General features: G+C 37.8%; 1 pseudogene; it reads left to right on the top strand.

Moving 5' to 3' along the window:
- The first annotated feature begins 16073 nt into the window (after nucleotides 1-16073).
- LOC102869610 lies at nucleotides 16074-16581 on the top strand (annotated as a pseudogene).
- Nucleotides 16582-16812: the final 231 nt, after the last annotated feature.

Here is a 16812-nt window from a genome sequence, read left to right as displayed (position 1 = left end):
GGGTTGGTGGAAGGTCTAAAAGGGGATCTTTAAAGCACACTGAGTATCCATAAAACATTTAATGGGTATTGATAAAACAGAAGAACGATGTGGCATATATTTAGAAAAAGCAATTCTCAAGGCTTTGTATTGAGTTGAGTGGAATTTCTTTCACCACTGAGCTATATGCTTTGGAGATACCATTTTAATCCTTCCACCAACTCCTCAATGCTACATATTATAATCACTATATTTGAAGTAGAGCTGACCCTCCAGCAGGTTTTCAGAGGCAGTGAATTGCACAAGAGAACATGGACCAACCTTCTGTGAAGCAGCTAGTGGATTCAGACCCCTTGTCTTTGGGTTGGCAACACAACTCCTTAACACTAAAGCCACCAAATCTCCTTACATTAGAAATGAAATGTTAAATATTTTTTTGCCAGTTTATACAGCTAGGAAATATCTGGCTTAACATTTGAAATCAGAAATTAGATTTTTATGCTATCAAATCCTTATGAATTATACACTGGGGTTTTGTTTTGTTTTTTTCATGAGAAGCCTCTTTCTTAGTGCCTGAACCTCTCACATTTTTACTCTCAGAGAATGAGAACTGCATTTCCTCCAGGGTCGCTTTTATAGACTTTAATGGAACAGATAGCTTTGTTAGGAGCCAACATATTTCAAACAAATTGACTTTTTGGGTCATTTTTCAAAGTTTTAGTAATACATTTAAAAATATCCTTGCTTGGATAGTTCTTCTATGAGAGGTGTTCAAGACTTTTTGACCTGACTGTGGGATGCACGGTGTACATTCCATCACTTTACCACAGATGTAACTGAGGCTACAGATGTCTGAGTTAATGTGAAATTGCAACCATTGTAAACAAGTTAGTGTAATGATATGTTTTGTTTGTAAAAATGGTTATTCTTCTACTCTCAGTCAAAAATTCAACATATTACACTTTCTGTTAGACAAAGCTCAAATATAAACTCTAATAGTATAATGATGCCAATGACATTTCTATTATACATGACCTTCATCTCTGAATACTTTATCTATTAGTATAACTTCTTCAGTTACTGTTGCCTCATGGTTTTCTAGTGGATTCTTTTGATTAGATCCATTAGGATAGATTACACTGAAGAATGTAGTATACCTTACATGTAGTTAACTGATCTTCTGTGACCTCAGAATAGAAAAGGAAATAAAGAATGCTTTCCTGTGACTCAGATCTCGTAAAAGAACGATTATCTTTCAATTAAATAAATTGACTTGAAACAATGTGGCTTCAGCTATTTAAAAACTGGTACATATCAATACTCAAACAAAAGTAAATATAACAAAATATGAATAGTGACTACTTCTGGATGACAAAAGTAGTGCTGATCATAACTTTCATCTTCACACATTTTCATTTCATTGAAAGTGTTTTAATGGTAAGTATACAACAACATTATAATCAGAAAAAAGCACAATAACCATTTTATTAAACTTTAATTTATGAGATACTATAAAAATAGTCTCATTCAAATTCTAATTATGTTATGCACACAGTCACTTGAAAGAAAGATATGTAATTAATGTTTGTGTAAAGTTGCAACTTCAGCTTGTCGACTCAGGCACCATGATAAAAATCTGACTAATATTCCTGCATAAAACAACTAAAACATAAGAGTATCATATTTTTTTAATATTTTCACTTCATTTATGGCATAGTAAGTGAGCGGGTATTCAGAGAAAGAATGAGTAATAAAGCAGGCATTTGCCAAACCTAGATAAATCTGAGATTAAATTCTTACAGTTTTTTAAGGCACAAAATGGGAAAAAAAATAAACCTGTTCTTTGTGAGAACTCTGCCCACTCTGATCTGTTCAAGATGAGAACTCTGCTACTTCTGGCCTACACAGAAGCTGGATCCTCTGGATAAATAGTTAATCCACCCTCTGGGTAAGGATGAACTGGAAATAAGACCAGTTGTTTATCCTTAGAGTAAGATAAGGAAATGTACTGTCTTGTCTTTTTTTTTTTTAATATATATATATATTTTTCTACTGATCTACTTACAAAGTTTGTATACATTGTTTTTCACACTGGATCTTTCCCATTTCCTTTACCTGCTACTCCCTCCACCGATCAAACTGTGCAACCCTACTACTAACCCCCACCATCTCCAACCATCCCATATTCAGCCCTCTGCTCCCACCCTATGCCCCCTGCATCCTCAAACGTGTTCTACCATAATGGTCTTACACAGTATTTATCCTTATGGGACTGAGTTAGTTCATTTTGCATAATGCTGTACAGTCTCTCCCAAGTTAGGTGGTTGTTGTTGTTGTTGTTGTTATGTGCCTTTGAGTTAGGTAGGGATTTAAAAAATCATTACTCCTGTGTGCTGTTTACTATTCCATTGTGTGAATGTACCATAATTTCGCAAACCATTTGGGCTGTTCTTGTGTTGGTGAATAACACTGCTATGAACATTGGTGTACAAGAACATAGACATTCCATATGACTCAAATATCCCACTGCTTAGAATATACCCTGAGAAAATGAGAACTAAGGCACAAAAGGAAATGTCCCGTTTGTACTTATTGGAATTGAGTAAATGTATCTTCACTTGAAATTCATAGTAACATAAAACTCCTCAAACAGATGTGTAGAAAATTTTTTCACCATACAGTCTAAAGTTTTAATCTTATGTTGTTTTGTTGTTAAATCCCAGAAAGTTAACTATGAATCATAGCTACTCTCTAGACAGCAAAAGCGTACCTGGCCCTACCTGCACCATTTTTTTAAATCTCTATCATTCTAAAGCCCATTGTGGTAGTCACTGCATCAATCCATCTTGTTGAGAGTCTTTTTCTTCTTTACTGACCCTTTCCATCATTCCTAAAATTATATCTCTTTACAAGAACTGATTCCTCCTGGAAATTTGTCCAAAATAAGTGAGACAAAGATTTACCATCCTTGCCTCTAAAAAGTACTCTAGCTGTTCTTCCTTCAATACGAATCTGTTTGTTCTCTTGGCAGTCCATGGAGTATTCTGTATTTTTTACCAATACCAAAGAAAATATCAGTTCTCTGAAGATGTCAGAACACTGTTGTTTTCTTTGGTCTTCCTTATTTCTTTTCCACCTTTCAGATGCATAGGAAACAGTTGAAAATACCAAGGTTGGCTTTCCAGTCCAGACAGCACTTCCACCCTGAACAGACCTTTCACAAATGAAGAAATTGAACAGGTAATAAAACAACCCCCAACCAAAAAAGCCCTGGACCAGATGGTTTTACAAGTGAATTTTATAAAACATTTAAAGAAGGACTGTCACCAATCCTACTTAGAGTATATCAGAAAATAGAAAAATATAGAATTTTCTCAGACTCATACTATGAAACAAATATATCCTTGATACCAAAGTTAGGTAAAGACACAAGCTACATAGAAAATTATAGGTCAATATCTCTCATGAACATAGATGGAAAAATCTTCAATAGAGTCTTGGTCAAGCATAGACCAAGGGAACAAATTGGAGAACTGAGAAATGGACCATCTATATGTGATCAACTGATATCTGACAAGGAAAAAAACCTATCAAATGGGGAAATGACAACCTCTTCAACAAATGGTCCTGGCAAAACTGGACTGCTATACCTGCAGAACGCTGAAACAGGATTCACATCTCACACCGTACACAAAAATCAACTTAAAAAGGATCAGAGACCTGGGATAAGAGACAAACTGGCATCAAGCTCAGATGGCCTAGTCTATAGTATGAAGAGACTGACAAATATAGCCAGAAATGCACCATCTGGAGAGGATAAAATTGATGAATGGGACCTACTAAAAATTAATTTCCTGTGCATATCAAATACTTTCCCCAATAGAGTGAAAAGAAATCATACTGACTGGGAATAAACATTTGGCAATATCATTTCAGACAAGGGTATTATATCAAAAGTTTACAGAATCTTGCAGGGCCTCTATAAGAAAAAGACTGACAACAAACACAAAATGTGCAAAAGACAAGGAAAGACTTTTCATAGAAAAAGATATCATATGGTCAGCAGACACATGAAAAAATGCTCAAAATTAAGAAAGATGCAAATCAAAACTACAATGAGATACCATCTCACTCAAGTAGCAGTGGCAAAATTTAACATCACAATAAATATTGGAGAGGATGTGGAGAGACTTGAACTCTTATACACTCTTGGTGGGTAAAATGGTACAATAATTCTGGAAGGCAGTTTGGCATTTTCTCAGAAAGCTGAACATAGACATTTCATATGACCCAGCTATTCCACCACTTGGAATATACCCTGAGAAAATAAAAACTGAGGCACAAATGAAGAATTGTACAACAATTATCATAGCATTATTTAACATCACAAGAACATGGAAATAGCCCAAATAACCACCACAATTAAATGGATTGAGAAATTATGGTACATTAACATGATGGAATACTATGGAGCACACAGGAGCAATGATTTTGTAAACCACCACCTAACTTGGGATGGTCTGGAAAGCATTGTGCGAGTGAATTAACTTACCCCGGAAGAACAAATACTGTATAAGACCATTATTGTAGAAATAGATAACTAATAAAACTTGTATGATAATCCAAGGGTGAAGTGGAGAGCAGAGGGGTGAGGATGCGTGGTGTGGAGTGGAGTAATGTTGGTTATTCATAGGGTCATACAATTTGATGTGTTGAGGAAGAAGTGCATAAAGGAGATGGAAAAGAGCTGGTGTGAAAAACAATGCATACGAACTTTGTAAGTAAGTAAGTATAAAATAAAAAATTTACTTAAAAAATAAACCACCAAAACAAACCCCTGTTAAACTTACTGTGCTTACCTGTTGTTGTAGTCACTGTGTCACTTCATATCATTAGGGATATTCTCCTTCACTGACTCTGTACTTTCCAAGCTTGATGTCCTTCTCCAGAGAGACATGATATCTCCTGATATCATGCCCATAGTGTGAGACAAAGTCTTTCCATTCTTACTCTAAGAAGCATTCTACTTGCTCTGTAAAGACAGATTAGGTTTTTTTGGCAGCCCATGGCACAATCAGTATTTGTTGACAACACTACAATTAAAAAATTTCAGTCTTCTTTGGTCTTCTTTATTTATTGTCCAACTAACTTTCACACACATATGAAACAATTGAAAATACAGATATTTTTTAACTGATATCCTTGCTCTTTAGCATGTTGAAGAGATTCTTGCCAACAGATTTGTCTAGTACAATATATCTTTTGATTTCTTGACTACTGCTCCCACGAATGTTGGTTATGGATCCAAATAAAATGAAATCTTTGACAATTCAATGTTTTCTGCATCTATCATGATGTTGCTTATTGGTTCGGTTACAAGGTTTTATCTTCTTGATACTGAGGTAGCTATAATCCATACTGAAAACCATAGTTTGATCTTCAGTGTTTCAAGTCTTCCTTAAGTTGAGAATGCAAAGTTATGTCATCTCCATAATGTAAATTGTTGCTAAATCTCCCACGAATCCTGTTGCCACATTCTACTTCATATAATCCATCTTCTCAGATTACTGATCAGCACACATATTGAATACATATGGTGAGAGGATACAACCCTGATGCAGTCACCCGTAAAGCTGTGAAGTAAAATTACCCTCAGGACTAAAGTTTCAGCCAAACTATAGACAGTTCCACAAGGGGGTCGATAACACCAGGAGGAATACATTCTTTAGTACAATCACCCCTGCAGGAGATCAAAAGGGAAGCAATTGTCAAGAAATAAAGCTTAGATGAAAGGAAAGACTGGGGTAAAGTATAAATAGAAAATTAGAAGCACCTAGAGGAAATGGGGATAGTGCTACTTTATTATAGGGTCTGTAATCACTGTCAAGCAATGTAATCTATAGAAATTGTTGAAAGGAAAACCAATCTGCTCTGTAAAGATCCATTCAGACCATAACAAAATGATTCTAAGAGTTTTAAGTTGGCAAATAATTTCATGGTCGAAACTGACTAACATCATGGTGCAGATGTTGAAACCTTTCTTTCTTTCTCCCTAGAGGGCTACAGTGCATGAGACAGGACCTTGATTCAGCTTGCTACCATTTCAAGAGTATCCCAGGGCATAAAAGTCCTCATGGGATGAGGCTAATGTTGTCTCTACATTGACTATTTTTTTTAAATTTAGAATCCATTATATTTTAGGGCATTATTTTTATCGTAGGAGTACGCAATGAGGGTTGCAGAGTGGATTATATTTGGGGGTAGGGGGTGGGGTTTGGGGAGGTGCGGGGGGATTGTGTACCAATGAGGGAGTTTTTCTTTTGCTTTTCAAGGAGAGGAGCAAAGGGGGGGGAGGGGTTTGTGCGGGGAGTAGGGCGCGACAATGTATGAATGGAATTCCAAAATCTCTGTAGATGTTCATTGAAATGAAAAATAAACTAAATTTTTTAAAAAAAGCATGCTGAAAGCTAGCTCTGAGTTGAGTTCCTCTGGGGAACAGTTGGACCATCCGTCATGCATGACATTGTGACCCACTGCTTATCTGATGCTTGGAGTGGTAGTGTCGTTACCATATGTGAAACCTGCTTGGCTCTGATTACTGTTTCATTTCATCCTTCATTTATCATCTTTTAGAGGTATTGAGCAAACTCTTGAAGATCTGAGCTGATGTCCTGATGTCTATCACAGTTTCTGAACGGTGTTCAATTTTCATTGTCAATATTTTAACAGTGACTAAAACAGAAAGGGAGCTCTAGTGGCATAGCGGTAAGAAATTGCTCTGTATTCCCAAAGGTGCACAGTTCTACTCATTGGCTGCCAGCTGCTCCTCCAGAGAAGGATGGTTAATCTCCTCCAATGCAATTAACTGCCTCAGAAAACACCCAAGAAGATCAGCTATGAGTAGGTTCTGACTCAAAAGAGCAAAACAACAAGACAGAAATAGGAGTGCAAAATCTTTAGCGCTATTTAAATGATTAAAATACTGCGACAGTATCTGAACAAGTATCTGAACAACTATCAGCAGTGGTGGGCCCTCTGTTGCACATACTGACAGTGTAAAGATCTGAACCATGAAGATGTGCTGGAACCCTGTGTGTGGTAGGATTTGGTGAGAAGCTGCACTGCAATCCCAAAGGCATACAGTTGGTATCCACCAGCTGCTCTGTGGAAGGATGGCCAATCTCCTCCTGTGCAATTTATTGCCACTGAAAATCTACTTAAGGGTCAGCTATGGGTTGGTTCTGATTTGACAGTACACAACAACAACTATGGCTCTGAGGAAGCTCTGTTTATAATAAGAAATTCCACCGCAATCTCAAAGACACCAGGTTCAAATTCAGTAGCAGCTCTGCAGGAGAAGGATGGACAATCTCCTGCTGTGCTATTTACTATCTTTGAAAACCTACTGGAGAGTCATTTATGGGTTGGTTCTGACTCCACAACACACAGCAACTATGGTCCTTACTTTGGTCTTGAAGAATGCCATGGACAGCATTTAACACAGGGAGATAAATCACACCTCATCCTAGAGATCAGCTAAAAGATGCTTGAATAGAGACAAAAAAATGTGTTATCTGGAGAGTAGAAGATTCCTCTGCCAAGACTCATCCCACATGAGCAGGGCAGAGTCAAAGCCTATGGACACCGTCAAGCCTAAGGGGAAAGGGGTATATTAGGCACCCTGACTTCAGATTCTGTGGGGCACAACTTTGGGCAATAACCATGAACTGGTTTCCTAGAGCTGCCACAGGAAAACACATAAGCTCTGTGTCTTTTAAGAACAGAAATTTATTGCCTCACAGCTCTAGAGGCTGGATGTTTAAGACAGAGAATCAGGCATATTGGTTCCTTCTGAGGGCTGTGAGAATGGATCTGCTTCGTGCCTCTCTCCTAGCTTTTGGTGACTTTCAGGAAACCTTGGGATTCCCTGAATTGTAGATGCATCTTCACATGACTATCTTTCCTGTTCTGTATCCAAAATCTCTGTAAATGTTCATTAAAATTAATAAAAAAAGAATGCTGAAGTATATAGGATGATCCTATACTCTACTCTAGCATGACTTAATATTAAACTAATAATTTCTTCAATGACCTTATGCCAAAGCAGAGTTATATTCAGAACACAGCAGTTAGAACTTCAACATTTCTTTTCCTGACAATTCTATCCATAACAAACCACTGGAAACTCAAATAACAAGTCCAATAGAACTATACCCACAGGAGATGTGTTCTGTGTAGTTGAAGGACAATGTCTATACTTTGAGGATTTAACTTCAGAATGAAAACCTATCTTTGAGGAACAATATGTTTTGGTTAAAGAAAAAATCACTTTAACTGCAGCAGCAGAGACAAGGCAGGTTAGAGGGGAAGGATCAAAGCAGAGAATCAAAGGAAGAAGCCACCCAAGCAGAATGGAGATTCTGCTTCCAAAATCCCAAAGTTGCCTGATGGGAACCTACTACCTACCTTGACTCCCTTATAAGGATATTACCCAAAATTCAGCCTATGCTAGAAACTTCTGACACACCCCTCCTTCCTTTTGTTCTCTTAACATTGTGTTGATTCAAACTCAACTTCTGAGCCACCTGTTGGTCCCTGCCTTTGTGATCAACCTTACTTGGCCTCTCCTGTTCATGATGCTTTTTCTTCTTGGACATTGATTGCAATTACCCATGAAAGATTAGACAAAGTCTTCAGATTGAGAATCATTTCCCTTCAAGCTCGCAGAAGTCTAAGACCTGGGTTGCTCCTTTCTGATCACAGAAGGTACACTCTGTGCTTCAGGTTCCTTCTTTAGGATCTTGGGAAAAATAATTATTATTTAGCAGGGTAGTTTTAAAGATCATTTAAAAATTTACATTATTATTTAGTTGCTTAATATAGATAAATCCCTGTTGAGCCAGAAATAACTCATAGCTGACCTTCTGGTGGATTTTCTTTTTTTTTTTTTGCTGTCAAGGAAGACTTTATTTTTTTTTCTATAATTATATTTTATTAATTTTCATAAACATTTACAGAGATTTTGGGCTTCCACTCATTCATTGTTGCACTATTCTCTCTACCCTCCTCCCAGTTTGTTCTTGTCCAAATGCCACAGTGCTTGTCAAAGCCAGTTCTGATTAATCTTCTTTGTCAGTGTATCCTTTGCCATTCCCTATCACTCCTCCCTGAGAGAGACTTCACCCTGAGTCATAAGGAAAAGGGGACGGCGTATTCTCTTAGCTACTTCCTGCTGAAAAGGGACGCTGTGGGTTTCAGGGTGAAGATCTTCTCTCACTACTCTAAAGGGCCCCTTTGGCAGTAGGAAACACATAGACTATTATGGAGATTGATTTTGGAATTCAGATGCACTCTTATTGATTGTGCTTGGCTGTACATGTACATATCCTTCAAGATGTATCATGGGGGTGTTGCAACCTAGAAGACACAAATTTGACTAACAAGTTATAAGTACATGAGTCTTCTGGTGGATTTTCAGAGGCAGTAAATCACACAGGAGATTTCACATCTTATTCCGATTGCGCGGATGGTGGACTCGAACTATGCGCCTTTGAGATTGTAGTGCAACTCCTCACCACCAAGGCACTTCCTGATTAGGACTTATAATACCATAGTGGTGGAATAGTGGACGGTGTTTGGTGGAGATTTCAGTTTAAGAAAAGTTTGGAAGCAGGAATGGCATCCACTTCCCAATCTACATGTCTCTGGAAAGTCTATGAACTTTGAGATACAATGATAGTTATAGAAAGGCTTTAGGTTTTTTTGTTCATAGATTTACTATGAGTCATGCTTGTCTTGATGAATATCAACAACAACAATGACAATATTATGGATATGTTCAAATGTTAAAGAAATAAAACAATGTATTAAAATAGTAAATCTTCTGTCAAAGATGTCTTTGAAGACCAAAAATGTCACTTTAAAGACTAAAGTGCACCTGATCCAAGGTATAAATATGTTCAATTGATTCTTATGTATGTGAGATTTCAACAATAAAGAAGAAAATAAAAAGTTGAATCGTGTGGTCTTGGTGGAGAAAAATGACTACACCATGAACTGCCAACAGAACAAACAAATCTGTTCAGAAGAAATGCAGCAGAATGCTCCTTAGAAACAAAGATTGTGAGTCTTTGTCTCACATACTTTAGGCATGATCAGGAAGGATCAGCCCCTGGAGAAGGATATGTAAAAGGTCAACCAAAAGGAGAAAGGCCCTCACTGAGATGGGAGACACCATGACTAAATGGCCTTAAGCACAGCAGAGATTGTGAACGTGGTGCAGGATGGGACAGGGTTTAGCTCTATTGTACAGAGAGTCACTATGAGCTGTCACCTGTGGTACCTCACGACAACATATGAGAGGCATCTTTTAAGAATTAAATGGACCTGGACTGTGATAACCCAGGGAGCTCTAGTGACGTAGTGATAAGGAGTTGCTCTGACCACCCAAAGTTATAGGATTAGGATCTTTGAGGCACTCCACAGCAAAAAAGAAGACAGTCTCCTCCCATGTGCAGTCTCTAAAAACCCACTGGAGCATCAGCTATGACTTAGTTCCAACTCAATAATATATGAGAACAACAACATGGCACTCCTGGCTCATGGAACTTACAATTCTTCCCAGGGGTAAAACATATGGGACTGTGATGAACTAGAATCAACTAGAAGATACTGATGTTTTTTAATTATTATTTAATATATATTGCCAACTAAATAACATATGTACCTAAATTACAATAATTAGATAATTTTCTATCTAAAACACACAGTAAAAATGAGATGATATGGCCAAAGGTGGCTGTTTGGTCCCCAGACTAGTCATTTCTTTATTTAACTCATGATTGTCAGTTTAATTATTAATTCACAGCTAATGTCAAAGTTAATCTAATTAATTAACTGGTGAATGTGTTGGTTCTTTGTTTCTCAAGTTCAATATTTTTAAACATGATTTTCTTTTGTACTACCAAGTACTTCTTAGTCAGAAATACACATAAATTGTTTGATTGATAAACAAATTAGGCACAATGTATAAAATAATGGTTTCTAATTAATAGAATGACTTAATTCAGTTGAGTTTAGTGAGTCTCTACCAGGAAGAATGTCTTGGGGACAACAGTGAGATGAAGCAGATAACAATGCTTATCAACACAAAGGAGAATTGCATAATATTTAAATTATTCATTTGCATTATATTTAATTATATGTATATTTAGTTACACAGGTGTAGCTTCAGTCTTGGTGAGGTCAAGGAAAATATTACCAAAAAAAGGTACTGAGTGAAGAGTGTATAGTTGACAAGCCCTTTCCAAGAAGAAGAATTATGTCTCTAAAGATTATGAAGGGTCAGGTAAGGAAAACCAAAATGGGCAGCTATTCATGAGGGATAGACAAGGAGCCTGAAAAAGTGCTAAACAGTAAAGTTCTCAAAATGTTAGATAATTAGAAGAATTTTTAATTTTATTCCAAGTGCGTATTGAAGAACCAGGGGTAAAACATGATCTTAATCACATTTAAACAAATCATCTTTACTTCCTAAGTGGGAAATAGATTAATAAGAGGCCAAGAGAAGGGAGTAGAGAGATTAAAATGAATTATTACTTTTGTCTTAGGTATCTAGTCTGCTATGATAGAGATAACACACTTGGATGACTTTGTTCTCTCGAGAGAATTTAAAAAGCTAGAAGTCCAAACTCAGGATATTAGCTCTGGAGGAAGGCTGTCTGAATTCTAGAGAAAAGTCCTCTGGCCTCACTTTTCTTGGAGATCTTCATGTTTCTTGACCTTCCCTGATGTCTAGGAGCTTCCAGTAATATTAAAGAAAAGAAAAGAAATCAAATGCTTGTCATTTCTTCATATATGCCTTTGGAGATGCTCTATAATTTTTCATTGTCTTTGGTATCCTAGTAAATGATACTTCCTCAACTTACTCAGTATGGTTACATTATATAATGATTTGTTCTAGATATTTGAAGTAGTATTGTAGTAAATATAATATAAATTATAGTATTATAATAAAGTCTCATTTTTTGCTTAAATAAATAATTTTAAAAATTATTATCCTCAAAGTTAAAACATCATCCAAAGTTCTATTTTTTGTGAACTCTGAATTTTTTATTCACTTCATGTTTCTTTGTTATGATGGTGTCTTTTTAGCTGGTAAACTGTTATACTCATTATTCCTATCCAGAATTAATGATGAATTATGATTTTGAATTAGATAATATATAGAGGGAAGTAACATTGTTACAAATAAACTGTCATGTAGCAAAATTATGAGATTTTGCTTACAAATTGTCCTGTCCAGCTCCATGTAAGTACTCCACACAACTGTGCATCTACATCTGCTTCCAAATATTTTATATCTTTTCTCAAATGTATTATTTTAGAGGTGATTTCTTCTTTTCCTTTGTCTCTTATTTTCCCAAGGTGTAAGTTTAAAACTAAGTTGTTAGCAAGATTTATGGACAGATTTTTAAACTGTAGTGATATGTGGGTAAAATAGCAAGTATCAAATCAGAAATTATTTCTTACATTTCTATTTCTCCAAGGAGGAACAACTGCAGAATGAGAAAAGACTTATCATCATCAAAAGTATATGCAGAAGAAAATAATTTTCCAGTGAGAAGATACCATTCTACGGGATGTCTCTGCAGTTTAAGTTAGGAGTGCAGGGCTTGTTCAACAGGATTTGCATTAACAACATGTAAATAACAAATCAGATTATTTGACCATTAAGTATTTCCCATGGGTTTTTTTCTTTTATTTTCAAAACTGCTGAGGATTTTGTTTAATATTTTTATCCAAATATTGCATCCTACTCTGATATTGAATATACCATGGACTGCTGGGAGAACAAATAAGCTGGTCCTCGAGAGGGTGAAGCCAGGCTGCTCATTGAAGGCAAGGATTCTGAAGTTCTGTCTGACATACTTTGGACATGTTGCCAAGTGGCATCAGTCCTTGGAGTGGGATGTCACGGTTGGGAGGGTGGAGGGACAGCGCAACAGAGGAAGACCCTCAATGAGATGGATTGATTCAATCACTGGGGTAATGAGGATATGTGTGTCGGAGACATTAAGATTGGCAAGGGATAGAGCAGGTTTAGGACTGTTGTACATAGGATTGCTATGAGTCACAGGTGACTTGATGGCACATAACAACCCACCACAACTCTGATCTTAGAAAGGAACTTTTTCTTTTACCTTTCAGGGAGAGTAGCAAACGGGGGGGGGGGGATGGGTGGGGAGAAGGGTGCAACAATGAATGAATGGAATTTCAATATCTCTGAAGATGTTCATTGAAATGAAAAATAAATAAAAAGAACTCTTGCAAAAAAAAAAAGGAAGGGACTTATATAAAAGTGGAACCCAGATTACTGGACAATAGGTATATTCCACATACAAGAACACGAATCTACAGATCCACTTCCCTCTCTGGATGGCATTATGGTGATGGTTAAGGACAGCCTAGTAGGAAGGACTAAAATAAAAGGGAATGTTTACTTAGTGCTTCAGGAGCTTTGCAGTCTAGACCTAGGAGAGCTGTAGAACACCCGAGACAATACAGGCTAAAAGAGAAATCTCAGGGCCCTTTTAAATCAGAATGCCCTGGATTGAGGTTAGTATCTATAGAGGGATGTTGTTGTTAAGTCCCGTTGAGTTGAGTAAGACTCATGGTGACCCTATGAACAAGAGATATGAACTCTGTCTAATCCTAAACCATTTATATCATCCTCAACACTTGGAGTCCATTGCCACAGACACTATATCAACCATCTTGTTGAGAATCTTCCTGTCCTTCACTGACCCTCCACCTTTCCAAGCATGATGCTCCTTTTCAAGGAAAAGCCTTTCTTAACAATGTGCCCAAAATATGTGAATTGAAGCTTCATCATCTTTGCCTCCTCAGAACACTCTGGCTGCACTTTCTCCATGACATATATGTTTGTTCTTTTGGCAGTCCATGGGATATTCTTCTCCAACACCACAACTCAAGGGCATCGATTCTTCTCCTGTCTTAATGATTAATTGTCCATCTCTCAGATGTATAGCAAGTGATTGTAAAGATTATGGTTTGGATCAGGCACACCTTTGTCTTTAAACTGGTATTATTGTTCTTCGGGACTTAGGAGACGTCTCTGCATTTTAATTTATTTAATTTTTAAAAAGTAAAACACAAAGCGAAGGAAAAGGAAAGAAGAGAGACAAATTACATCAGCAAATCAAGTAGATGTTATTATCTAAGTATTTCTATGATCAGACCACATTTACCATTTTCCATCAGATTCAAGTCACCATCATCTGACACCAGAAAGATTGTCATACACTTCTAACTGTTCCAGATCTTTTTACTTTCACACTTACCTCTCCAACATGCACAACATAGTAGTTTAATTTCAACAATCCTCACACTCATTACCTTTCTTTGAGATGTTTCTGACCCATAGTGAAACTCCACTGGGTTTTGGAGATTGTAAACCATAATGGGAGAAGACTGCCTATCTTTCTCCCCAGAGCTGTTGCTAAATTTAAATCACAAAAGGCATTGACATTAGTTAGATAAGCAGTGGAATTCACTATGCGCTATGCCACCAGAACAATAACTACTGTAACGCTTTATTGCAATGCTTCTATATTTAGAACTTCTAATGGCTTTCAAACTGAAGATTGGGTTGCATTCATAGTCAAAAAGAACATTTCAATATCTATCCTTAAGTAAGTACTCTGCCATGAGTGTTAGGATACTATTCATGTGCTTACAAGAAAAACCTGGAAATACAATTATTATTCTAATATAGACCTCAAACACTAATGCCAAAGATGAAGAAATTAAAGACTTTTACCAACTTTGTAGCCTGAAAATGCAGTAATAATAACTGGTGATTGGGATGGAAAAGTCAAAACCAAAAAAGGACCGGTACTTGAAAAACATGGATTTGGTGGTGAAAATGAGGTGGGAGACCCAATGATTGGATGTTATACAATCAATTGTGGCTTTGTTTTTTAGAGTTTTTTTTTGTTGGTGTCCCCCCCCCCCCCCACTGCAACTACCTTTTTAAAGAAAATGACAACTATACATGAGGGCCCTACTTAATGGACTACACGGGGTCAAACTGACAATGTCTTTGAAGAATTAATGGAGAAGCTTAATTTCAGCAGTCTGAACAAGACAAGGCCAGGAGCAGACTGTGGGACAATTACTCATGTGCAATTTAAAATTGAAGAAAATGAAAACAAGTACATAAGAACCAAAATAAACTTTGAGTCTATCACAAATGAATTTACAAATCATTTCAAGAAAAGATTTGAGGCACTGAATATTAATGACTGAAGACCGGAGAGTTGCAGGATAGCCTCAAAGATATCATCCAGGAAGAAAGCAAAAGGTCATTTTAAAGACAGGAAATAAAGAAAAGACCAAAATAAATGTCAGAAGAGACTCTGAAAATTATGATAGAACCTAAAGAAACCAAAACAAATGGACTAAGTACTTAAGTAAAAGAGTGAACAGAAGATTCCAGAGTAGTTCATGAAGACCAAGAAAAGTATTGTAATGAAAAGTGCAAAGAGCTGGAGTTATAAAACCAAAAAGAAAAAAACATGCTCAGCATTAAAACCGAAGAAGAAATTGAAGGCTTGAATTGTAATACTGATGGACTTTATGGGTGAAATAATAAATGATGCTGAAAGTATAAAAAAAGATGGAAGGAATACACAAAATATCAAATTACGAAAAATATCAAATTATGAAAAATAATTGGTCAAGCTGGGCCTACTGCCACATGCCTGTAGTTGCAGCTAGTCGAGAGGCTGTGTCTGGAGAATTACTTGAGTCCGAGAATTCAGGGCTACAATGGCTATGCCCATCAGGTGTCTACACTAACTTAAGCATCAAATAGTGACGCGCAGGGTACCATCAGGTTGCCTAAGAAGACGTGAAGGAAACAGAAGCAGGAAATAGAACAGGTAAAAAAACTGGGTTCTGGGTTCCGAGTTCTAAGCTCCTCTCTCGGTCCTTCGCCGTGGGGGCTGCTCGTGCCTGCCTTCTCTGTGCGCCCGCGGACCCCGCGAACTAAGCCTGGGCTCCCGCAGGGCAAAGTGCTGCTGGTGGAGAACGTGGCGTCGTCGCTCTGAGGCACCAGGGTCCAGGACTACACCCACATGAACAATCTGCAGCGGTGCGTTGGCCCCCCAGGGCTGGTCGTGCTCGGCTTCCCATGCAACCAGTTTGGGCATCAGGAGAACGCCAAAAATGAAGAGACTCTGAATTCCCTGAAGTATGTCCGACCAGGCCACAGGTTCGAGCCCAACTTCACACTTTTTGAGAAGTGCGGCGTGAATGGTGCTCAGGCAATCAATCGCCTCTTTGCTTTTCTGCGGGAAGCCCTGCCCAGGCCCAGGGACGATGCCACTGCACTCATGACTGACCCCAAGGTGATCACGTGGTCTCCGGTGTGCCGCAACTGACATTGCCTGGAACGTGGAAAAGTTCCTGGTGGGGCCAGACGGTGTGCCTGTGCTCAGGTACAGCCGCCGCTTCCCAACCATGGACATCGAGGCTGACATCATGACCCTGCTGTCCAAGGGGCCCAGCAGTGCATAAGGAGCCCCCCACCCCATCCCAGGCTGCCTGGCAGGCACTATACTTCCTTCTGTGGGGGTTTCATTCAAGATGGTGTTTGCTCTAAACATGAGTGGAGAAATGCCTGATGCTAAGGAAAGCCTCCTCAGATGGATGCTGGTCCTGCCCGTCCCAGCCTCCCCTTCCAGATTAGCAGCAATCTCTCTAATAAAGTGCTAAGTAGAAGAAAAAAATGGTTGACAATGAATCGCT

This window comes from Elephantulus edwardii, unplaced genomic scaffold (genome assembly GCF_000299155.1).
Source record: "Elephantulus edwardii isolate Elephantulus edwardi_28Jun2011 unplaced genomic scaffold, EleEdw1.0 scaffold00097, whole genome shotgun sequence".
Lineage (NCBI taxonomy): Eukaryota > Metazoa > Chordata > Mammalia > Macroscelidea > Macroscelididae > Elephantulus > Elephantulus edwardii.
This window is presented reverse-complemented; position numbering and strand designations above follow the sequence as displayed.